The 25,979-nt window shown below is 34.6% G+C and overlaps 1 long non-coding RNA gene and 2 pseudogenes across 1 annotated transcript; 2 read left to right on the forward strand and 1 right to left on the reverse strand.

Moving 5' to 3' along the window:
- Window positions 1–7,586: 7,586 nt before the first annotated feature.
- LOC120187263 lies at window positions 7,587–8,662 on the forward strand. The gene is made up of 3 exons (XR_005522270.1): window positions 7,587–7,760; window positions 7,848–7,907; window positions 8,632–8,662. It is a non-coding gene; the product is annotated as an uncharacterized LOC120187263 (long non-coding RNA).
- A 5,486-nt stretch (window positions 8,663–14,148) lies between these two features.
- LOC120187262 lies at window positions 14,149–16,630 on the forward strand (annotated as a pseudogene).
- Window positions 16,631–19,514: 2,884 nt separating this feature from the next.
- On the reverse strand, window positions 19,515–22,708 carry LOC120187261 (annotated as a pseudogene).
- Window positions 22,709–25,979: the final 3,271 nt, after the last annotated feature.

The following is a 25,979-nucleotide window of genomic DNA, read 5'->3' on the forward strand; positions in this document are numbered from 1 at the left end:
CACATATATATATATATATGTAGTCTCTGACTTTTCAGCGCTATCATCGTCTTCTTTTCTTTGTAGCTTATCTTCTACAAATATAACATCCATGCTGATGATTACTTTGCGGGCAGTGGGATCCTACAAGCGATATCCCTTTACTCCATCAACATATTCCAAGAATTTGCATTTCCTGGATTTTGGATTCAACTTTGAAATTTCTTAGAAGTTGTACATCACATACACAATACTTCTAAATACATGGAGGTCTGAATAATCAGCTGGTTTACCAGTCCACATCTCCATTGGTGTCTTCAGCTCTATTGCAGTTGATGGAGCTCGATTCACCAAATAACATACGGTATTAACTACTTCTGCCCAGAATGATTTTTCTAGGCTTGCATCCCTCAACATTGCTCTTGTTCTTTCTAACAAGGTTCTGTTCATCCGCTCTGTCACTCCATTTTGTTGAGGAGTGTTCGCCACTGTGAACTGTCTTTTGGTGCCTTCTTTCCTGTAAAAGTCATCAAATTGTTCGCTTGTGTATTATCCTCAATTATCTGTTCTAAAACACTTTATCTTATTTCCAGAATTAAGTTCCACCAGCGCTTTGAAGTTTTTGAAAGTGGAAAACACATCTAACTTCTTCTTAATAGGGTACACCCAACATCTCATGGAGTAGTCATCAATAAATGAGACAAAATATTTTGCTCCGCCTAGGGATATAACTGGTGCTTGCTATACATCAGAGTGAACCAATTTTAGAACATTGTTGCCTCTCGAATTTGATGTGTTGAATTTCAATCGGTGCTGCTTACTTGTTATACAATGCTCACACAAAGTAAGTGATATATTTGTTAAGCCTAGAAGTAGCTTTTGCTCCACAAGGACTTTCAGTCATTGTTCTGACATGTGTCCAAGTTTCTGATGCCATAGCATTGCAGAATCTGAACTACATGTGTAACATCCTCAATACCGGGTTAGTGACCAAATTGAAATATTTTAAAAATTGGTGATTAAAGTAGAATAATTGAATAGTTTAATGATTTATCTAGAAATATTTCCTAAAAGTTGTTAGTAATTATTAATGGAATTAAAGGGCAAAATGGTCATTTGGAAAGGAAAATTTTTATATTCCTTTTATAAGATAAGGGAACCATGTGGGAAATAAGAGAATTCTCCAGAGTTTTCTTTCTTCTTCTTCCTCCTCCCGTATCTCCAAGCTCAAAGGTGAGTTTCTTTGTTTGTTGATTAATTGTTGATTTCAAGGTTGGGTTATGATCATTAGACGATAATTAAGATTAAGAAAAGCTTAATTTGTTCTAAAATAACAAGATGAAAGATATATAAGAGATTAAATAAAATGAGTTTTTAGATGAATTTCTGGGAAATAGTTAATAAGTAAAATTTAAGAAGGAATTTGACTTATCATCACTAAGAATAAGAGATTTATGCAGTTAGAAAGGATTAATAACAAAGTTGAAAGTTTAGTAAGATTCTTAATTTTAAGAATCATGATGAGATATGGAAGATTGAGATGGTTTATATGAATACAAGTTGGTTTAAGTAATGGTAGTTTAGTTTAATGACATGATAGGGGCTTAAAATAGAAGAATTGAATGAAGAGTTGAGGATTTTCGGGCGTAAAATACAAATTCTGGACAAAGTGTATCGATGCACATTCAATGTGTACCGATGCACTCTTTAAAGAAGAAACATCGAATGCTTTGAGTGTACCGATGCATGGTTAGTGCATCGATTCACCCTCTTAAGATTAAACATCGAAGGTGATTTGTGTACCGATGCATGGGTAGTGCATCGATGCACATGTTAAAGGATGCATCGATACACTATAGAATGCACCGATGCACTTCAATGAGAAATGGAATAAATCTTTCTTTCAGTATAAGAAGTGATATATTATAGTATATCGATTGAATACTAATAGTATATATATATGATTATGTAGATATCGATCGAAAGCAAGTTCCAGAATGATTGAAAGATTAGAATTGATCCAGAAGAGAAAGTAAGCCATATGAGTAATTGATAGCAAGTGAGGCCAAGGTGAGTGCATATTAGATCGTATATGATATAAAATGGAAATAAGACTTGCGACAAGTCTATTTCCTATAGTGTTATGCATAAATTCATGAACATGTGTTTGTTATGAATTATATGTTGTGTAGGTATGAATATATGTTAGTGTGATAAGATATAGAAACCGATATAAGTGATATATATATATATTTACATAAGCTATGTGAATACATGTCTCTGTGATGACCTATGTGATTAAATGAAAAAGTGAGATAAGCTAAATAACATTGACCTATGTGATTACATGAGAATATGATATAAGCCATGTGATATATGACATGAGTTATATGAAAGAGAAAGTATATGTGATAAGTGAAAGTGATTCATATGATTATATGAAGATGTAAAACGATATAAAGATAATGCCCATGTTATGTGTTATGAGATCTAGAGATATAGTTGGCATGCCAAGAGTCGAGGGTCTACGCGGTCCTTCGGGACATAGTGGTCCTACGGGACATTTCATAGTGATCATTCGGGACAAATTTCATAGCCCCTAGTGAGACCCCATACGAGCTGTGGTGATAGCATAGTGCACAACCTCAATAGACTCACATATTTATAGTTCTCAAAAGTGTACATGGGCTAAACAAAAAGATAACAATGAAGATAGTACTTGTGAAGTACATGCTTATGTGATATGAACTGTATTATATGATTGATATGATAATGTGTGTATGGTTTGAATAAGTCATATATTGATAAAAAGAGATATGATTAAAGGATATAAATGATAATAATATGGATAATAGAATAAGATTATGATGGAAATAATGTGTGATGTGTATATGTGTACATTATATTATATAGAATGATTGTGTGACATCATGAAGTGATATGTTCATACATGTTTAAGCATTTAGAGTTTCCTTTATAAGTTTAATGCCTCACTAAGTCATAGACTTAGCGTGTGATTGTTTCACGCGTAGGTTATAGAAGCGAGAAGAGAAGCGAAGAAGAGCAAGACAGGTCATCATCTCTCCTACAAAATTTCAGATCAGAAAATAGATGATTTAAATGTGTTTGGTTATTTTTATTATAGTTGGCATGTACTAATTGATTGAGTTGAATATGCTCCGATCGATTTTGGTTATTTTGGTCAATTTATGTAAATAAACCGCTTTTATTTTAATGAAAGTTTTAAATTTTCTTTGAATTTGTCAAGAGTCAAAGTTTGAAAAGTCAATGTGACACCTCAGACTCGTATTCGGGTCGGGTACGAGTTGGGGGTGTTACAACATGAGGCAACAGAGGCTTCTGCTTCTATCAAAGTCTCTCCCTTCAGCATGTACAAGTTTGCTGCTATCTTTTTGCCTTTCATCACCACAAACACTCCATGGAACACCTTCATGATTCCTTTTTGTGTTTCAATCTTGCTTTCTTTATTATCCAACAATCCGTAGGATAATAAATTTTTCTTCAGGCCTTTCACGTGCCGCACATCTCGAACAACTTTAATTGTTCCATCATACATATTCAATTTGATGGTTCCCACGCAAATGATCTCTAAGGCATGATCATTGCAACTATACATAGATCCTCCTGAGATATGTTCATAATGATGGAACCATTCTCTTCTTGAGGTCATGTGATATGTTGCTCCTAAATAAATGAGACATATATCTGCAATTTTTTTCTACCTTTCACGGTGGTTGACGCTTCACAGCATAGAGCATCTCCATCATCTGAAGTGTTTGAGGTTTTGCCTTGTAGATTGGAGTTTTTATTTAGACTCCAACAATCTTTCTTCAAGTGACCCTTCTTTCCACAGTTGTAGCACTTTAAATTCTTTTTGCTTATCGACTTCGATCGACTATGTTTGTGACTACTACTTTGGTCACGTTCTGTTGATCTCCCTCTCATCGTTGTCACACTTCTGCTTGTTGCATATTTACTTGTCTGTCTTCCTTGTTCTTGCGTCGATTTTCTTCTTGTAGAACAGCAACTGCAACGTCATCGAAGACTAGACTGATGACATTGTTGTTTGTCAAGTTGATGATGAGTTGATCATACGAATCAGGTAGACTTTCAAGTAGAAGTTCAGCCCGTTCTTGTTCTCCTATTGTACATCTTAAGGATGTAAGCTGAGAAAATAAAGTGTTCAGTGTGTTTAAGTATTTCGTCACTAAAGTAGATTTTGGCATACAGAGAGTGTACAATTTCCTCTTAAGGAAAATTTTATTGTGCAACGATGTGGCCTCGTACAGTTTGGTGAGATGATCTCATATCTCCTTAGCTATCTTGTTTTCCTCGATGCTTGACAATACTTCATCTGCTAATGTTAGATGAAAGTTTGTCATAGCATTCTCGTCTATTTCGATCCATTTGTTGTCATCTGTGAAATCTACCGACCTTTCACTGATAGCTGGTAGACAACCATCTTTCCTCAGGATGACCTTCATCTTCAATTTCCATAATGAGAAATTTCTCCCATTGAACTTTTCAATATCAAAATTCGTTGTCATAACTTCTATTACGGGTAGCTCTCACTATTTCACTATCGTGAATAGTTCTCTGAAACCTTCAAAGAATGGGTAATACCTTCTTACTTTCTTATGTTGGAGGATCCACCTTTTGGTGGCAACCACAAAGACAATAAGCAGATATTACATACTCAAATCTGGTTCTGATAATTATTGCGGAAGACGGCTATTGGATTGAGTAAAATTGTAAATGATAATTTGAGAAAATAAAAAAATGAAGATAAAGAAGACACAAATTTTACGTGAAAAACCCCTAAATAATATAGGGTAAAAACCACGAGCTACTGTAGAAGAATTTCACTATGAGAAAATAGGAATTACAACCTCTCTCGATCTACCAAGGAGAAAACAATAATAATTTCTCTTGATAAAAAAGAGAAAATAACTCTCAAGAAAACTCTCTAAATTCTCTAGTATTGGGAGAAAGCTAGAATGATTTGGGATGATTTTGAAGCTAAATGAGCTAGGGTATTTATAGTTGAAGCTTAAGGACTAATCTTGTAAATATCCTAAAGTCCAATGACTAATTATAATTATCCCTTTACCCAATTTTTGAACCAAATTTTGGTGCATTAATTATAGGCACTTTCGGTGTGCCTACATTGCTGACTTTTCAACAATAATCATGTAGAATCCAAAGTTCTATTACTAAATGTACTAGACTTATCCATCAATCTCGTCCTTATATTTTGAGTTCTCTCCGCTTTGGTTTATCGAGTCAACTTGGAGAATCTCTTAGTTAGATTTACTGTCAATTGAGTGCGAATGTTAATACATAACCCTTCAAGAAATCACACACATCTAAGAGCCTTAGTCACAATCAACTTAAAGACATAACGCCTTAATCGAAGAAAGTTTCTACCTCCCATACTTGAAAATAAATTGATATTCTTAGACAAATTGAGAAAATTACATCCTTAAACCGTTCATGTGTGTCTCTCCGATGTATTTATGCCTGAACTCACTCAAAAAATACTCCTAAATTGATTGTTTAAGTTGAAAAGCCATCTCCATTGTTTCTCACAAATCGTAAGCATCACTCTTGAGAAGCCGTATGACATACTCTAAATTACCTTCGCGAGTAAGATACAACTGCTTCAAAATTCATATTGTCTCTCACAATCCCATTAATATGTAATTATCAAATCATTATCGCTCGACTCATAGAAGTCTACCATCTTATATCTATGAAGTTTCTCTAACTGAAACTATTGAACTATTGTTAAAGAATGGGTAACACTTAGGGTATGTTGAACTCTTGGAAGGACTCTCACTATCTGGTGCAAAAACATAATTAATATTCCTGAAGTATGCCACTTCATATATGTCTCCATCTCTAAAAAGCCTAAAGTCCCACGTATTTGAAACGAACTCATATACTGAAATGTTCGTGTGAGAAGTATGGCTCTCATACTAAGCCTCAAAGTTGCGATTTTATTTGTAAAAAATGACGAGTTTCTACAATCAAATGGATAAATAAAACACTGTCAAGACTTTATTATTGGATTAGTAAACATGAACTAAGAGCATGTACTCATTAACGCTTATCATTATAAATTTGGGTTCCTTTATTGTGGCTACCTAATTATGGTTATTTAATTTTATGTGACACCAGGTGCCATTGTTTTATATATATATATGAAAATGAATGATAATCAAGCCTATGTTAAACCAACAGTAATATAATGAGGACTCGATTAAGTAGATCATAAATTGATAATGACTAACATAATATTTTATTGATGATATTGCATGCTTAGACTTATTTCTCTATATTTATATAACATAGAATGCTTGCGTTTATGAATTTCACGAAGTATAACAAAGTAAAAGTGTATCACTGAGTTTCAATGCTTCAGATATTTTCATTCACAGTTAATAGTAACTTGGACTTGTTCGAGAGCATCATCCCAACATGATTTTCAATGTCTATTCATTAGAGTATAATACTATTTCTTATTTATGTATATGGTTTGTAAATTATATTGATATTTGTATTATTTTGATCCATATCAAATTATCATGGAGCTTTCATTATGTATATATATTTTTATAATTGATTTATATGTCATTATTTTGATATACTACTTTATGATTTGAGTTCAAATTTTTGGAATCATGGAGTTCCATAACCAAGACATTACTATTGAGTCTTGTTTATCCCAAACATCAAACTTAGGATCTCCCTCTTTAGGTCCAATCTCGAGTAGGTGACTAGATTTTCCTATCCCCTTTCAGAAGGTACGAACCAGTTAAGACCACTTTAGGTAATTCTTTCCATTTAATATGTAGGTTGTTTATATATTCTACAATTCACTTGTTGAGTTTGAGTAATTCCCTTCATTCACTGAAGCTTCAGGAGTAGCTTCAGAATTATTGGTTTCACTACCTTCCACTATATTATTCTCAAGTTAACACTGCAAACTCAAGGAAAGGGATTGAGAACATCAAAGGCTATTGAAAAGAATAAAGAAGACCCCATAAATTAGCTAAAAAAACTCTGATACCATATTAATATTGATTGAATTCTGATATATTCTTCATAGGATCGTTACACAAATATATATACAAGTATAAGATTTAACTTAGGGAACTTCTAAACTAGGAAACCAACTAAATCTAGGGAAAACTAATCCCTTAAAGTTAGGGATTACAAATACTAGGATATTTATAGAATCTTCTAATTAATTTCACACAATCTTCCTAATTTAGAAAGTTGCTTTCTAACAAATAGTTACAAAGTAACTTTGTGTATTTGATAACATTTTATGTATCTAGCCTTAAATTTACCTCAAGTTAAATTTCTCATTTTAGAATTTTCCCTTGTGCATGATATACTTGTCAGAATTTATAAGAGAATGTATTTTCTTCTCCCCTATTTTGTTTTACTTTTTCAAAAATTATTGTTGCAATATTTTATTAATATGCCAAATAGACCCTTTAGATGTAGTTCAACTCTTACACAAACACTATACATGTACATATATCACGACCTTACGCCAGTTTTAACTTTCTGGTAGTTTGAGACTGTCTACTAATGGTTTCTAATTTGGCAGATTGATGGTAAATTTGCCAGATGCTGCAAATAGAGAAAAGATACTAAAGGTTATTCTTGCAAATGAGGAATTGTCTCCTGATATTGATTTTGATGTTGTTGCGAGTATGACAGAGGGATACTCCGGGAGTGATCTTAAGGTTCCATTGATTACTATTTTCCTAACATCAGATAAATACTTTCTTGTACCTTTTAATTGATTGCTTGTTTATTTTGTTATGTTATAGAATCTATGTGTAACTGTTGCATGCCATCCAATTAAAGAGATTCTGGAAAAGGAGAAAAATGTTGGTATTGTGGTCAATGATCACTGTTTACTATTTTCATTTTATGGAAGGATTTTGCCTCGTTTTTGTCCATGTAATGATATTGACTTCATGAAGTTTAGATTAATTGATCATAGCCAGATGGAATGATTTGTTCTTAGTAGTCAGGATATCAATTGTGATTGTGGGTGTTGAATTGACTATGTTATGTGGGTAGAATAGGGGTGTAATCGAGCTTAGACTTGCCCAAGTTGGAATAAGTTCATGCTTGAGCTCGAGTCTAAATTTGAGGCTCAAAGCTCGACTTCATCTTGATATAGTTTCAAATTTTGAGCTACATCTGAGATAAAAGTCAAATTGTTTGAGGTTATTCAATTATATCCATTTACCTAGTGAAAAATTAGCTTGCTCAATAGCTCAAGTTGCTATAGCTCGACTAGACGATGTCCGATGTGAAGTCTAGTTTTTTTAGTCAAACTAGTTACTTATGATCCCCGATGTCTTATTTACACCCCTAGGCTATTGTTGATTATCATATATTACACAATACAAATGCTTGATGTGACCTCTCCAAGTGTATCAATGAAACTGATTTATAAGATTACAATTACGAATGATTGGCTTTCTACCAACTGTATGCAAAAGTTTACTGCTTAGAGTTCTGTTTTCGTTTTGATTTCTAAGGTATTAGAACGATCATCTCAATATTTGCATGTTGCCAATGCTTAATGTTTTCTTATGGAAGGAATGAGCTGGTGCTTTAGCAGAAAACAGACTGATGAAGTACTTCCTATCTTAAGCATAAAAGTAATTCACAACAAATGTATACATTTTATTCATGCATATCAGTGAGGACTTAATGCCCATTTAAACAGCTTGTTTACTAACCAACCATAACAAATTTGTAACAACTTCATAACATACTACTAACGTTCTCACACACACGCTCAACAACCTCACACCATGCATAACAGCTCAGCTGTTAATCTAGCTTCATTCACACTCAACCCTTATATGCTAATATTCTTCCGTCTTTCTTCTTCTCCTTTTTTCAACTCAACATTGTTGAACATGAACCTTATCTCAAAAAACTTGAAACGACGCCTTAGCCAAAGGCTTGGTAAAGCTATCAACAAGTTGAAAACCAACAGGTACATAACTCACCCTCAGTTTACTAGCTACAACCTTCTCTCGAACAAAATGAATGTCAAGATCAACATGCTTTGACTTCGTATGATACACTGGATTGGCAGTCATTGCTACTGCACTTGTATTATCACATAATAGGTTTATCTAGTGAGTGCAGCCCTATGTCACTCAATAAAGCATCAACCCAAGTTACTTCTACAGCAGCTTCTGTAATGCTTCGATATTTAGCTCTCATCGTTGAGCGTGACACTGAATTTTGATTCTTAGACGTCCAGGTGACCAAGCTGTTGCCAAGAAACACTCTATAGTCAGTCATCAAACGCCTATCGCCAGTATCGCCTGCCCAATCAGCATCATAAAATGCTTTACACACAACTTAGTATCCTCAGCTGAGAAGACTAAGCCATAATCCAACGTACCAGCTAGATAGCGTAAGATGCACTTAACATCAACTAGATGTTCTCACTTGGTGCTTGAATGAACTTCACCACCTTATTAGCAGCAAAGATAATATCAGGCCTAGTATGGCAGACATATAGTAAAACACCAACAACGCTTCGAAATTCACGGCATTGACTAGAAAAGCACTTCCTTTCCCTGGATTTTTCATAGCAGCTACCATAGGTGTGCAAGTTGGAGATACTTGAAGCATGTTTGTTTTTTCCAATAGCTCGAGTATGTATTTTTTTCTGACTGAGGGTTAAACCAGCACCAACCCTCTTAACCTCAATGTCAAGGAAGAATGAAAGTACTCCAAGGTCTTTTAAAGAGAAATTCTTGTGCAACATATGAATAACAACATCAATTTCCGCATTCGAACTTCCTGTAATTATTATATCATCAACGTATACTAAAATATACGTGCATGAATCATTCACAACTCGCACAAATAGAGATGTATAAGCCATTGACACCACAAAGCCTAGCTCGAGTAGACTGTTCTTGAGCTTATCATTCCAGTTCCGTGGAGCCTGACGAAGTCCATACAAAGCTTTCTGCAGCATGCATACTAAGGAGCCCTATTGGAGCCAAGCTGTTCAAAATTTGGGGGCTGTTGCATATAAACATCTTCAGCCAGATCACCATTCAAAAAAGCATTATTAATATCTATTTGTCTTAGTGACCATCCTCTAACCACTGCTACTGATAGAGCCACATAGACAGTTGTAAACTTAACAACTGGACTAAACGTAACCACAAAATCATGGCTAAGAACTTACAAAAAACCCTTAGCTACTAGACGAGCTTTATAGCGATGGATAGAACCATTTGGGTTCCTTTTGAGCTTGAATAACCATTTGCATCCCACAACACTTTTATCACGAGGCAACTCAACCAAACTCCAAGTTTGATTCTGAATTAACGCAGAGTACTCCACATGAACTGTAGCTGCCCACTTAGTTGACATTAACGCATCATGAATATTAGAGGGAACACTATCATCAAGAACAGTGGTGTACACCTTCGCCTTGTAGACACAACATTTGCTGCGAGTTAGCATAGGATGATGGTTGAATGTAGAATCTTGAACAAACCATGAGGTGCAACAGCCTCGTCCTGGACTGACACCTCAACATGAGTTTCACTTGGGCACATAGACTTATTTGAGTCCTCAAGAGCATTCGACGAAGCAGCAAAATCAACGACAGAGCTCTCATGCTCATGCACAGGGGCATGCTGATTTCCTGAAACCCCAACATCTTCAGTAAGTAATCGGTATACATCTACCACAACATCAAGAGGTTGACTGATTTGACTAGAAGAGCTACAACAACTATGACTGGACTCAGCTACAAACGGAAACTTCCATTCATCAAATTTCACATGCCTAGATACATACACTCGCCCATTCTTCCCAAGACACAAGAACTCTTTGTGTTGGGGACTAATACCAAGAAATGTACATGGATGTGAACGAAATTCCAATTTATGGAAGTTAAATGGTCTAAGATGTGGAAAACACCTACAACCAAAAACCTTCAACAGACTATAGTCAGGCTGCTTATGAAACAACGACTCATATAGAGATAATCCTTGCAGCACTTTTGTGGGCAATCTATTGATGAGATGTACATCCATCATTGCACCATATGTCAAAAACTTAATAGGCATAGAAGCCTGAGCAAGTAATACTAATGCAAGCTCAATGATATGCATGTGTTTCCTTTCAATGACTCTGTTTTGCTCTGAGGTGTGTGGACAAGTTACACGGTGCACAATCCCAGCTGTTATAAGAACATGAGAGAGATTTCGAAAGTCACCTCCCTAATCACTCTGCACAACTAATATCTTCAAGTTAAACTGTGTGGAAACAAGTTGCTGAAATAACTGGAAAGCATGAACTTCTTGGGATTTATCACGCAACAGATATAGCCAAGTGTGTCATGTACAAGCATCGACAAAACTAATATAATACCTATACCCGTTTGAAGCAACAGGTGAAGGTCCCCATAAATCAGTATAAATCAACTGAATGGAGCAGTGTAAATCGATTCTGATGCATGAAAAGGGAGTTTATGACTTTTTCCCATATAGCAAGCAACACACTGTTCATTCACATTCTTATCAACAAGTACATTTAATAATTTACAGCCTTGCTCCAGGGTCCCATATGCAGGATGCCCTAGATGTCTATGCCAAAGTTCATACAGCTTTATTCGAAGAAAGTGCAACATAAGTTTCTGCCTGACCACTACTCCCAGCATCCGCATTCGACTGAAAAAAATAGAGACCACCTCGTTCTTTACCACGTAAAAGGATTTCACCAGACCTCTCGTCTCAGACACAACAACTCTAAGCTCGATGAATAGATAGGGGCACACCATTGCCAACAATTAATTTACCTACACTTGTAAAATTACCCTTATGACAAATGGTTGAGGCATCAGGCGTGACATGGTGTGATGCACCATAATCAACCACCCATGAACCACTAGGAGTTATAACATTATGAGCCTCAGCAAGTCCTTTAGCACAACAGGAACATGCTACATTCTCTACAGCTTCAAGACTAGAATAGTGTGCACTGCCAGAGCTATCTCGGGATGAAGCAAGAGCAGAACCTTTACCAGAAAAGTTCTTATCAAATCGATGCCAGCAGTCAACCACTAGGTGTTCATTCTTGCCACAATGTTTGCAATGAACCCGTGGCCTTTCACGACCTCGTCCTCGAGTAGCATAACCAGACTCATTTTGATAGTCTGATCGATTATAAGAATTTGTGTTGCTCGATTTGGAACTAGTACTCAGATTAGCAACATGAGAACTCATTGGAAACTGATCATCTCGAGTATCAAAGCCATCAATTTGAGTTTCAGCATCAATCAACAAGGAACACATCTTATCAAGTGACAGTGAGTCTTTCATAGTGGTAATGAACGCAACATAAGGTTGATAATCCCTGGATAGACCTTTCAAGATGCTGGCAACTTGATTTGCTGTGGAGATCACACTGTCACACGACGCCAGCGCATCACACACCTCCTTAATCCGAATGAGATAAGTCCTCATGCTATCATCTTATTTCTTAAGAGACTGAAGCTTGTAATGAAGACTGATGACTGCTGTTATAGAACGATTCGCAAAGAACTGTAGCACCTTGTTCCAAACAACCACTGCTGTCTCCGCACCAACAAATTGAAAGATCAGGTGAGAGCTGATGGTTGACAGTAGCCACAACGCCAGTGCACTATCTTGTGCTACAAAGTCATCATACAACTCGTTTGGCACATATTCACCATTTGAATAAACTACAAACGCAGGCGGAGGCTGCAACGAGCCAGTCAACAGCCGCTCGAGTCGATGGCTACGAACAGTTAACAGAACTTGCTGCTTCCAGAGTAAAAAATTCGACTCATCAAGAATTACATTCATCTTCTTGTGAGTAAACGTCTTAGCAGCCACAGAGTCCATACCCACCATCAAACGAAGCAGCGAAGCGAAGCACCTCAGGAACAGAAGGCAAATGATACCATGATGAACTACTTCCTATTTTAAGCATAAAAGTAATTCACAACAAATGTATACATTTTATCCATGCATATTAGTGAGGACTTAATGCCCATTTATACAACTTGTTTACTAACCAACCATAACAACTTTGTAACAACTTCATAACAGACTACTAACGTTCACACACACACACGCTCAACAACCTCACACCATGCATAACAACTCAGCTGTTAATCTAGCTTCATTCACACTCAACCCTTATATGCTAATACAGACCTCTTCCGTCTTTAAGTGGGAGTGTTGATATACGCTCTCTAAACATGGCAGACTTTATATGCTCACGAGCAGGTAATCAAAAACCAAGAATTCCATAGGTTTATACTTTTCCTTGCACAAATAACTTGCTAACCAAGCGACTACCTTAAACAGTATGTGCGAGCGTATCGTCTGAGTCTGTAAACATGACTGAGCTTCTTCAATGGAATGAGCTTCTAGAAGAAAAAAGTGCTTCAGCTACTTTATGTGAAATCTTCTTTGTACAAATGGGTTTGTTTTCTCCAAAACTCTCCGCTTTCTCAAATTCTGTATGAAAGTCATTTTACTATGAGTGGGGTTCTTCACAGGGAAAGCTATTTTGTATGTAAAATTAAGTGTAGGTAACAACCCGTAAAAAGGCAGAGAGGACGCCGTGAATAGATCTATAATGATTCTTTTTGGTGTTTGTCGCAATTCTTCAATCAAATAATCTCGTGAAAGAAATAAAATATGATTATATATTGTACGATATAAATAGGAAGACTTTGAATGGTATCACCTTGATCTTCAATCATTCATTTATCAACCAACTTAACTTTCTGTTGAGTTTGTCGTGACTCTACCTTTAAAGAAAATGATTGAAAATTATAAGATGAATTATTATAAAAAATACAATATTTTTAATATTTAAAATGTTATTTGATTTATTCTTAAAAATTATGTAACTGTTAAATTTTCAATTTCAATTCGGAAAGGTCGGCGCTTGAGTTGTTGAGTTAGAAGCTTTGGTGGCTCCGAAGTCCGAACCGAACCAATGCAAAAGTAAAGAAAGAGCAAAGTAAAATAAAGCCATCTATTGTGTTTTCGAAGAATAAAAAACCTATCTTTTAACCTCAAAGTCTTGAATATTCCGCTGAGACTCAGAACCCAAAAACCTTAAAAGATTTTTGACAAAAAAAGAAGAAAAAATGTCGAGCAGCTCGGTCAACTTGGAAGAAATGCCCTCCGAATCATTGATGAATGAGCTTCTTCGCCGTATGAAGTGCGCCTCCAAACCCGAAAACCGCCTCATCCTCATTGGTATATCTTTCCCCTCCTTTTTTTTGTTGTTGTTTTTTTTACCTTTTCTTGTTTTCTTCAAACTCGCATTGTTTTGGACTTTGGATTTTTTTTTTAAATAATTTTCGTCTGTGTATGTATATTTATATATTGAGAAATAACATTGAAGGTGTAACTTTCAGATCTAAGAGTGTGTTGAAGTCTGTTCGTGTCAGATTTTTTGTTTGCTTAGGCAAAATTGTAAAACTGTACTATGAAAATGAATTTTCAAAGCTCCAAGTTCAATCTAAAATTTCTGGCTTTATTTTTAGAGAAACTTCTCATGTAACTTTAAATAAATATGATTCTCAACGTGAAGTCAAAGTGCGGGCATTGGGGATTTGTATGAGTAATTTCTGAAAAGTGGCGTGCTATGAAATTTTGGTTTCAGAATATGTAAACCAATGCGCATCATGGAGACAAAATGAAATGAATTTCCATTCTAATTGTGAATTTGCAAATTCCTTGTGCATTCACCTTTTGCTTTGCAGCAGTAGTAATAGACATCGGAAGGCTAAATATTAATGTCCCTTACCTATGTTATATTGACTCAGAAAGTGTGTCAGATAAAATGAAGAGTTGTGGGTAGTATAGCCCTCTGTTCTTGACGTACTAAGAAATAACTCTGTATTCAGTCTTAAGAGTTCTGTGCAGAAACTACCAGACTCTTGCTTAATCTGAACTACACATCTTGCTTGCTTAGTGTGTGGAATTTTAGTCTTGCATAGGGTCTAGACTATGGAGTGTGTTGGATACATGCAGCAATGTCTGGACAATCGTTTAATCCAAATCACACATCTTGCTTGCATAGGCTTTGGAGTTACTGTGGCTTGAAAGTGAACAGAAAGATGCTTATATTTACTTTTTATGAAAGTCTCGGGCATTGTTGATCGTCTGTATCATGTGGAAATTGCACAATTCATAGCTGCATTAAGTTAGCATTCTTTACATTTCATCAATTTATTGTCTCAATTTTATATAAGATTGGTCGGTTTCTAATTATTGAAAATCCTATGATTGGCAGGTCCACCTGGATCAGGGAAAGGCACTCAATCACCAGTGATTAAGGATGAGTACTGCTTGTGCCACTTGGCCACTGGTGATATGCTTAGAGCTGCTGTTTCCGCTAAAACCCCACTTGGTGTCAAGGCCAAGGAAGCTATGGATAAGGTGAAAATCTTTTTCCCCCGCCTGGCGGGATTATTTAAATGGCTGATGAGGTGTTTTGCTATTGGTTCGTAGGGAGAACTTGTTTCTGATGACCTGGTTGTTGGCATTATTGATGAAGCGATGAAGAAGCCTTCATGTCAAAAGGGTTTCATTCTTGACGGATTTCCCCGGACCGTTGTCCAAGCACAGAAGGTGATGCATTGTTTATTTATAATTTATTTTACCCACAAACCATGCTTCTAATCATTTGTTCTTGATCTTGGCTTTGCAGCTTGATGAAATGCTTGAAAGGCAGGGGGTTAAAATAGATAAGGTGCTTGATTTCGAAATCGATGATTCAATCTTGGAGGAGAGGATTACTGGTCGTTGGATCCACCCTACTAGTGGTAGATCTACCATACGAAATTTGCACCTCCTAAAGTTCCTGGTGTAGATGATGTAAGTCAAACATAATAACCCTCATTGTAATCATGTTTCTCTCGTAAATGCAACTTCAGTTGATGAAACCTTTCCACCTTTTTCACCAGTTGATGAAGTTGTAAATTAGTCAATTATCACTAGACATTTCCGTGTCTTACTTAGCAAACATATCGGATTTTTTATTCTCTTCAAGGTGACCGGGGAACCTTTGATTCAACGGAAAGATGATACTGCAGCTGTGCTCAGGTCAAGACTCGAGGCATTCCACAAGCAAACCGAACCGGTATGTTTTCCGTTTCCTAACTATTTCTAGCAGAATGGAAGCATTGTATTCTTTTTTTCATTCATTTCTTTTTTAGTTATTTGAAATGCGAGTTACTAGAATGGATGTGATGTGTTTTTTCTAATATGGGATAAAAGAGTTAAGTAGCAACCTAACTTTGTGTGCGGCATGAATGTTTGTTCTTTATGTTCTAGCTAGGTATAAACTGTATCTAATCCGACATCAGTGATGTCGGATTAAGTACATTTTAGAATCCTGTTAACATTATCAATGGTTTTGTTCGAAATATAGGTGATCAATTATTATTCCAAGAAGGGGCTAGTTACTAAGCTTAATGCGGAGAAGCCTCCTAAAGATGTTACGGATGATATTCGGAAGGTACTTTCATGATGAAATTGGTTCTCTTAGCCTAAAAACAGAATTTATTTGTCTGGGAATTTCCATAGGTTTTTTTATCATGGGTATTTGAATGCTCTAAACTTTCATCTCATTGCTATTTCGGGCCAAACGGCACGGCACGGCGCTTGACTCTTTTAAGCATTGAAGAAGATTAATGCTTAGACACTTGAATAACAAATCTGTTTTTTCGGATGTTTTTCTTTGAAAAGTTCTTTTGAAACTCGTCTTGTATGGTTTGTCAATCAGACGAATCGAAATTGCTGGGCAGGTCGGTTTGGTCGCTTGTTCTGATCTTATAGTATTGAGCTGATATTTGCACTTGGTTAAATAATCGGATTTGAGCCATTTTATCCAGTTAAAACACTTGTACCTTAATTGGTTTCGATTTAGATGCATTAAGATTTATATAATACAGATTATAACCTCCTTTATAATATACTGAGCTAATACGAACTTTTATGGTGCGTTTGGGTTAGGTAATGTAAAATTTAAAAATGAGCATAAGAAAAAAGAGACTTTAATTTCGTAACATTATCTGATGACTGTAATGAGATACTAACAATAATATAGTATTTGGAAAATGTAAGGATGATGTTATTCTCTCATTTCTAGGATATGAGAAGGTTACCTTTTGGATAATCTTTCTATGTGAAATTATTTTATTACTTCGATCCTTGCAAATAAAAAACAAAACATAAAATGTAATAGATTATTTACTAACAAAACAATAATATTATTAATATATATATATATATAATAGTAAAAATATCATATTTTTAAAACAAAATTAGTATAAATTATATTAATTATTTATTAAAATAAGAATAATATATTACTAATTATATTAATTACTTATTAAAATAAAAATATTATTAAAATATTAAACATTAAAATATTAATTTTTATATATTATTAAAATAATACTAAAATAATATATTAATATTAAATATAAAAAATAATAATGTTTTAATTATTTATGTTCTAAAGTGAAAAATTCGTAAAAGTTATAAAAATTTAAATTGTAAGTCATTTTTTTTTAAAAAAACAAAGAAAATTTTATTGATATTAACTATATGTTTTTCATCAACTAAACACTGAAAAATAAAAAAAAAATCAAAAAGTCGATTACATAAAACAAACAAGCCCTAAATGTTTTTGTCAAATCTGACATGTCTTTGGAACTTCTGTTAGGATACTCAAATGGCCACAGACCTACAACCATTATATCAGTTCGGTTCAATTCGATACGATTTTCACTAAAATATGAATCAAATCACATTTTACGTACTTTTAAAAATGAAATTTTAAAAATGAGAATCAAAACTGGACAACATGATGATCACAATTTTCAATTTAGTCCGACAGCTATTGACCATTTACTATCTTTAAAACATATATAAATTTAAATTTATAAAAAAGTTATTAATACTTTTCATTTAAATTTATCTTATGATAAATTCAAAAATGAATGTATTTTGAGTATTTATTATTATTTTTAATTCGACTCAAACGGATTTCATATAAAAAAATTAAAACCAAATCAAATTGCAAATTTACTTTTGGACCGTACCGAAACTGAACTACAAATTGAAAAAACAAACCAAATCAAATAATCTAATACAGAAAAAAAATTCGATTTCGTTGCTATGTCCTAGCAACCACAATTGATCTACCCATTCATTGGGACGCTACCTCAAGGTCGACGACTGCTACTCCAAAAATCAATCAATTCACCACGTATGAATACTCGCAGAACAAAGCAAAGCTTCAATTTTTCAATAACTCCCCTCTAGACCTTAAGCCGACAAGATCACAGCTTCAACACAAGGATCAAAGGTAAAAAAACAGATTTAGAACCCAAATTCATCCTTACTACCACGAGATCACAGGTCTTCAACTTCTCCGTTGTCACATTTTCACCAAACCCTTGCTTTATCCAAATGCGTTCTCAAAATAAAAGATCCTGTCGTATAGACATCTAAGTTGATTCCCAACGCCACTCTCAGACAACTACCAAGTATTCCTTTCTTTCCTGTTTTATAATTATACCCGTATGGCAAGGATAGCTGCAAATAATATGGTTCGAGTTACTTTGGTGTAAGGCTTTATATTTGAAAAGAAGTTTGAACTCGCTAAATCTCGGAATTACACAACATTTCTTCAATAGTACAGAAGAAAGAAACCCTCGATGGACCAATTACCACAAAGCTTCAAAATCCCACTGCTTCGAAAATCATGACATCCATCAAAATCATACACATACACTCCTTCCTCTGCAGGATCCTCCAAGAAGAAAAGAAACAAAACAAGAGCAAATGCCTCGTTCAAGTATAAACATTATCCAATCCGCTTTCAACATATTTTCATGACAACGTTATATCACAATACCATTTACCAACACTTGCACGCAAATTAAAACTTGATGCAGAATTGCAATTACTAGTATTTACAAACCCCATCCTCGCATTCAACTTCTACTGATTTATAAGAGAATTTGGATGCCAGCTTTAAAAACTATATGAGAGAAGATTTTTGGCATTCAAAACTATAACCTTAAGTTCGGTATTCTAACATCCACTAAAAACCGACAGGGTGAACTGTAAGAAGGGCTAAATACAATGTAGAGAAAAGAACAAGCCTCATTAGATGATCCGTTGTTCTATTATCTTTTTTCTCCTAACGTAACATCTGCATGATAATTAAGAGAATTCTTTCCGTGCGTAGTCAATGACATCATCATCGATAATAATTAGTCATTGCAAGGGAATAAGTTAGTGAAACAACAATGCCTTACTTGCATATTAAATGACAGTGTGCAGGCTTTGAACCACCTTTGCTGCTGCAACACGCAAACAAAGAAGAAAACAGAAAGGAAACAAAGAAAAATATGGATATCTCACATGTTGAAGAACCAACTTATTTATTACAAAGCACATTGAGTATGCAAAACTTACTGCCCATAAAACAGGAAACACCAACGTTGTACCCTTCCAAATATCAGTGGACTCTTGCAAGCAATATGAGAAAAATTGAAGAAAACAATGTAAGCAATAATGATGAAATTAAAAAGAAACTTTTAAAAGTAGTTCAGAATATTTACATGAGTTATGTAATACAATATCAAGACTGAAAAATGAAAAATTATAAGGAAAAATCTCAGCTGACGAGCACTATAAATAATCTGAAACTGATCTAAACAACCGGACCACATAAGGCAGTAGGTGCATGCCAAAACACTATCAGTTCCTCCCAATAATTTGCTACCACAAAACATGCAACCGTAGCATCTCAAATTTTTGTCTATCATCTATACCTAATACAACTATCATTGAAGATAACCTAGTGGCTGAATGCACCTAATTGTCTGTATCATGACACAATCCAATAGACGAAAAAAAAAATTACCACTGATATATCAGATATGGATCCTTCAAGCATAGCTCCATTAATATTTTGTTGTGTCCAACTTTTTCACCAATCAGCCCGGGAAATTGTTCCATTCACACTTTTGGTGGGAAAGTGGGGAAGAATTCTTTAGATTTAGCTAGAGGAAGCTCCCGGAACCAATCATGATTGAGAGCATCATCTGCTGTTATTCTCTGCATAAATAACAGAAACTTCACTTATAGCTGAAGTAATCTACATGTCAACTAAAAGTTGGATTTAGAACCGAGTATAATTACCTTCTCAGGATCATATGTAAGAAGCCTGTTTAACAGGTCGAATCCAGCATCAGAAAGAACAGCAGATCCCGTAAAAGATGCTACAGGGAACTTTTTCCGCAACAAATTATACTGGTACAAGAAAACCAAAGCAACTACTTGTTAAATTACAAGTCACGTGACTATGAATTTAGTAAACATAAAATCAAAATAATAGTATGGTCATTCAGATGAGCATAGTAATTGTCAAAAATTACTTACAGTTGCTTAGAATAATTTGCCTTGGCCCCTGGTAATTCAGAAAACCCAGGCCAAACCTTCTCATTTGGAACACTAAGAGTATCATATATCTGCAATCATCATCCATGATTCATAACCAAACATCAGAAACAAAATAATAAAGATAAGATAAAGTAGAAAATTTAAATAGAAACAGTAAATACCTTATGAAGCTGATCAATTTCACTTGTTCCTTTGAACAAGGGCTCCTTAGCTAACAATTCAGCCATTATACAACCAACAGACCACATGTCCACAGCTGTTGAATACTTTTTTGCTCCAAGTAAAAGTTCAGGAGCTCTGAAATGCATAAATCAAAGGAAGGTAATTTCAAATTCAAAAGCACATGAAATTAAGAATGATCAGAGAATATAAGTACTTAGAAAGCAACTTACCTATACCACTGGGTAACCACCTTGGTCGTATACGGCTTAAGTGGGCTCCCATACAGTCGTGCCATACCAAAGTCGCATATTTTGAGTTCCCCTTGGTTGTTTAAGAGAAGATTGGATGTTTTCAAATCCCTATGTAGCACCCAATTATCATGAAGATATTTCACACCCTCCAGTAGCTGTAGCATTAAGCTTTTAACATCACTTGTACTGAATCGTCGCTTCATTGAGTCCATTAGCCACTTGAGGTCATGTTCCATGTACTCCATAACCATGTAAACACTTTCACGGTCATCTACGACGACTTCTTTAACTTTCACAATCGAAGGGTGATGAAAAGATGCAAGAATATTGATTTCTCTCAGAGATGTCACTGGGAAACCATATTCTTCTAAGTCCCTCCCACCAAGAATCTTTACCTTCTTAGAGCCACAATTTCTCCAGTCTTCTTATCCTTGGCTCTATAAACGATACCATAGGTACCTTCACTTATTTTGTTCAATCTTTCATATTCAAAAACACTTCTGCTACCAAGAAGCATGTTCATCCCACTTCCTGTATACTCTTCAACATCTAAATCTGATTGATCAAAGATAGCATCTTCTTCACGCATGTCATCAAAGTCCATAACATTATCAGAGTCCAACTTACACCCTTTATCTTCACCCTTGCAAGCATACAGTACACTGTTGCTTCTTTCATCAGACTGTACCCCATCACCTTCCAGTTCCTCTCTTTCAAACTCCCCACTCTCAAGACTCGAACTCCTTATCTTTTCCTCGGTTAGAGATCCATCTTCGTCATTATCATCTGAAGCCCACCGTGATGTAAATAGGTTGGGCGCTTGAAAGTTTTCTTTACCCATCAAATCTTTTTCTTGTTCATCACCCTGACATCGCCAGCCAGACAGTGAAGGAGATAAAGCAGCACCGAAATTTGACACTGGAGACTCGGGTGGTGAATGCTCTTCTTTGATAAGATCTGCAGAGACGGGTAGCTTCTTATCATCCTGATTGGAAACAGTATTTGACAACTTCAAAGGTGAAGGTGGAGATGACAGAGTGTTAGTTGTCGCTATAACTCTGTCTTGGACGAAGAGCTTTCTAGGTCCCATACAATTGAAGAAAACTTCCGTTTTTTCTGAGGCGGCTGCTTAGCATCATCATCCAACATCGACCTGGCATCATTTTTAACTCTTGCAACATTGTCTAACCCACATCGTTTAGGACCCAGACCAAACTTACTCTTATAAAGAAGCCGAATTCTTACTATTAGATGGGTAGTTGCATACATCCTTAACGGGATTAGCATGGACATAATCCCGATTTACTTTCTCAACATCAATTCTCCTCCAAACATCAACTCGCCCTGCCGCCATACCAATCAAGAACCACACAACTCTTCTCAATAAAAAAAGATACCAAACAAAATCTCCAAGTAACAAAACAAATAGCCAATCAATCTTCAAGGGTTGCAAAATACAAGCCCTAGATATGTAGACAACTTCTAAAGACTCAATCAATAGATAGAGCAGACAAAGATTACACCCTAGGTTTCAGATATGACGATAATCAAAGCGAAAAAGAACCAAAAAAAAGATACGGCAACAATCAAAACGAAAACCCTAGAACATGAAATTTTCGTGCTTCTTTTGGCGGATCTGATCTGACCTCAATTGAATCAGAGGTAATTGAAAATCTTACCGGAAGGGAGATGGAAACCACACGCAAAGAAAATCCAGAGAATCGAGACAATAAATCTCTTCGAAGATTTTTTTTTTCGCGTTGCTTTATGTTCGAGTCGCCCTCTTTTTATAGAAAAACGCGTTAGGCAGTTTAGAGTTTTATTATTTATTTTTGGTTAATTTACACCATTACCCATCAAATTATATTTCTATTTTTTATTTTTCACGTTATTTTCTCTCTCTCTCTCTACTTAACAGCCTGTGTGCTGTTTTTAATAATATTTGTCAATAAAGGGGTGAAAATACAATAAAATAAAGACATACTGTTGAGAATAATGGAATTCAGACCCTTCAATAAAGTTTCATCATTTAACTATTGAACCAGATTAAACAACTATTGTAATTCTATCAAAATTAATAGTTAGCTTAAATTATATTATCTTATTAAAATTATATTTTTTTTTTATAATTTTGAGGTGTTGGTAGAGTTTAAACTAAATATTAATTTAGTAAAATTATAAAAACAATTTTACATGGTTCAACCCTCCTTAAAAATAACATTTGGTTTTATTTTATTTGACTAATATAATGATGATACGTGATTGGTAATTAAAATAAAAATAATAATGTGGTAATGATTTAGCTAAAAAATTCAATGATTAAAATATAAAATTATAAAATAATGATTAATGGTGTAATTTACCTTTATTTTTTTGGTTGGTGCGCAACTCATTCTTGGAATTGCTTTATAGCATATTTGGGCTTTAAAGCCTTAACAAAAGTTTTACTTGGCCGGCAATGTTTAATAAATTTTTGGTTTAATAAAAAAAATGTTTATATTTAAAATTAATTTTTTGGTATTTAAAGATTTTTTAAGAAATAAGTGTCTAATATATTTTTGTTACACTTTTAGGTGTCTACCGTTAAAATTAAATGAATCGTGTCAAATTTCTATTTTTTATATTTTTAAAATAAAATATTTTTTAAAAAAATAAATGTGACATGTGTTACTTAACAATTTTTTTTACTGTAGGCACCTAAAAGTATAATAGATAAAACATTAAGCACCTATTTTTAACAAAAATTCTTTAGATACCAAAAATCAATTTTAAGTATAATTTAAACATATATTTTTATATTAAGCCTAAATTTATTGTGGGATAAGATATATCACATGTCAACTATTAGTATAAATGAGTTTTTTTTAAGTTATAATTTAATTTCTCGATAAAGATATTATTCTAAACGAGCATTGATTATTAAACATTATATGAGATGTGGTATGTTGTAATAATAGTTTTAATCTTCAAAATTTATATATTATATTAATTTGATCTTAATTTAAAATAATTTAATAATTTTAATCATTCATATTTAAAATGTCTATCAATTTAGTCTTTGTTCTTCTATCAAAGATATTATATTATTTTTCTGGTATAATAACAATTTATCAGTAATTTGATGTTGTTTTATGGTAGAATGTAATTATTGAATTATTGCCTTGATCCAAAAAACTCTCTTAGTTTGACAATATTATAAAAAATGACCAAATTAATAGAGTTTTTATATATGAAAGATTAAATTTATTTAATTATTTCAAATTAAGATCAAATTAATAAAATGTATAAATTTTAAAGATTAGCACTTATTATATCATATTGCAGTTAAGTTTTTTTAATTCTTAAAACATTACACTCACGTTTTTATTTCTCAAAATATAACAAAATCTACAATAAATACTAAGCTGGAGTGCAAGCAACCCTCCTTCATTGTTCAAACATAATTTTTTTTAACTAAAAAAATTAAAGACGGTATACTTTCCCATCGTCTTCATGGTTCACCATTTTTTTGAATTGAAAAAAAGTTAAAAGACGGAATACTTCTTGGTTGTATTTACTGTTCATTAATTTTTAAATTTGAAATATGGTATATTGTTTCCCGCGTCTGTTCACTATGGATATACTCATTTCTGTGTCGCATTCCATTTATGGGGCCTTAAGAGTTCGTGATAGTTAAAAGTCTCGTAGGTCAGTCTTAGAGATAGATCGTATTTTTAAAGGGTGTTCTATAAAGATTTATGGGGAGATCTTTATGGTCGACCTGATGGAGTCGACAGAGACTCAGTTTCCACATCTATTTTCATTAGGTAAATTTCGAGAACGAAATTTCTTTTAAGGGGGAGAGTTGTCACACCCCAAATTAGGGTTTAAAATTTTCTTAAAATTTATTCCGATGACTAAATTGAAATTAAATTCAGGGATCATATGAAATTTTTATTAAATTCATATCCAAATTAATAAAACAACTAAAACTGGAGGACCTATAATATAATTATATCATTTTTAATTGTGGGTTTAAAAGAAAAAATAAAAAACTTTCTATTTCTGAAAAGTTTAAACCCTTCTCCTCTCTCTCTCTCCTCAACCTTTTCTCTTTTATAAGGAAATCTTTAATCGACGTTTCGTCGCCGACTGTTATTCCCTTTTCGATACCTCTCGCACCATCATGTTCCTTGCGTCGTCCCGAGTCCACGGTGTCCATCTTGTCTCTGTTGCCGCCATCGTGTGAGAGGGTGAGGAAGATTAGGTTTTCGACATTGCGAAATCGAGCTCTCCGCCGTTCACCGTTGTGAACCGAGCTTGGTAAGTGTCTCAACTCTCAAAACCCCTTAAAAATGCATATAGAAATTTTTTCGACCTCCAAATGCATCGTACAGGCCCCCACGCACCACCGCTGCGCGTGGGGAATGTCCACTGCCTGATGACCTTCTAGAAGCTGCCCGACCCACCTACCCGATCCGACTCGCTTGCCCGATCTGACCTGTCTGCCCGATCTGACATGCTTGTCCGATCCGACCCAACTCGGTCCAACCCAAACCGAACAAGTCATCCCTTGACCGTTGACCGACTTTTGACCGTTGACCGACTTTTGACCGTTGACGTTGACTTTTTCTGAAAACTTTTATCATGATATTTTTTTACGTCCTGAGTTCGATTTTGCGATACATTTTTCCAAATTTTGACCTGAAAGCCTTGAATCAATCCATTTAATCCGAAAATGCTTAGTTTTTTTAGCATTTTTGCTATTATATTTGAGATTTGATTATGGAATTTATTCGAGTCTATATTTTTTATGAAGGTACTCACGTTTCCCCGATCAAGGGTCGATTAGATCTGATGCTTCTCGTTCGTCAGATCCGCTCGATCCACGTTCTTTGAGAGTTATTCTAGGTTTCTGTAAATTGTTTAAATTACGTTATTATTATTCATATTAGGATTTCGATATAGATTTTTCGATTCGTAATATTAAGAACTGTCGTTGATCGTGATTGGCTGACTGGGTAGTAGACTT

This window comes from Hibiscus syriacus, unplaced genomic scaffold, assembly GCF_006381635.1.
Source record: "Hibiscus syriacus cultivar Baekdansim isolate YM2019G1 unplaced genomic scaffold, ASM638163v2 tig00113724_pilon, whole genome shotgun sequence".
NCBI classification, from domain to species: domain Eukaryota; kingdom Viridiplantae; phylum Streptophyta; class Magnoliopsida; order Malvales; family Malvaceae; genus Hibiscus; species Hibiscus syriacus.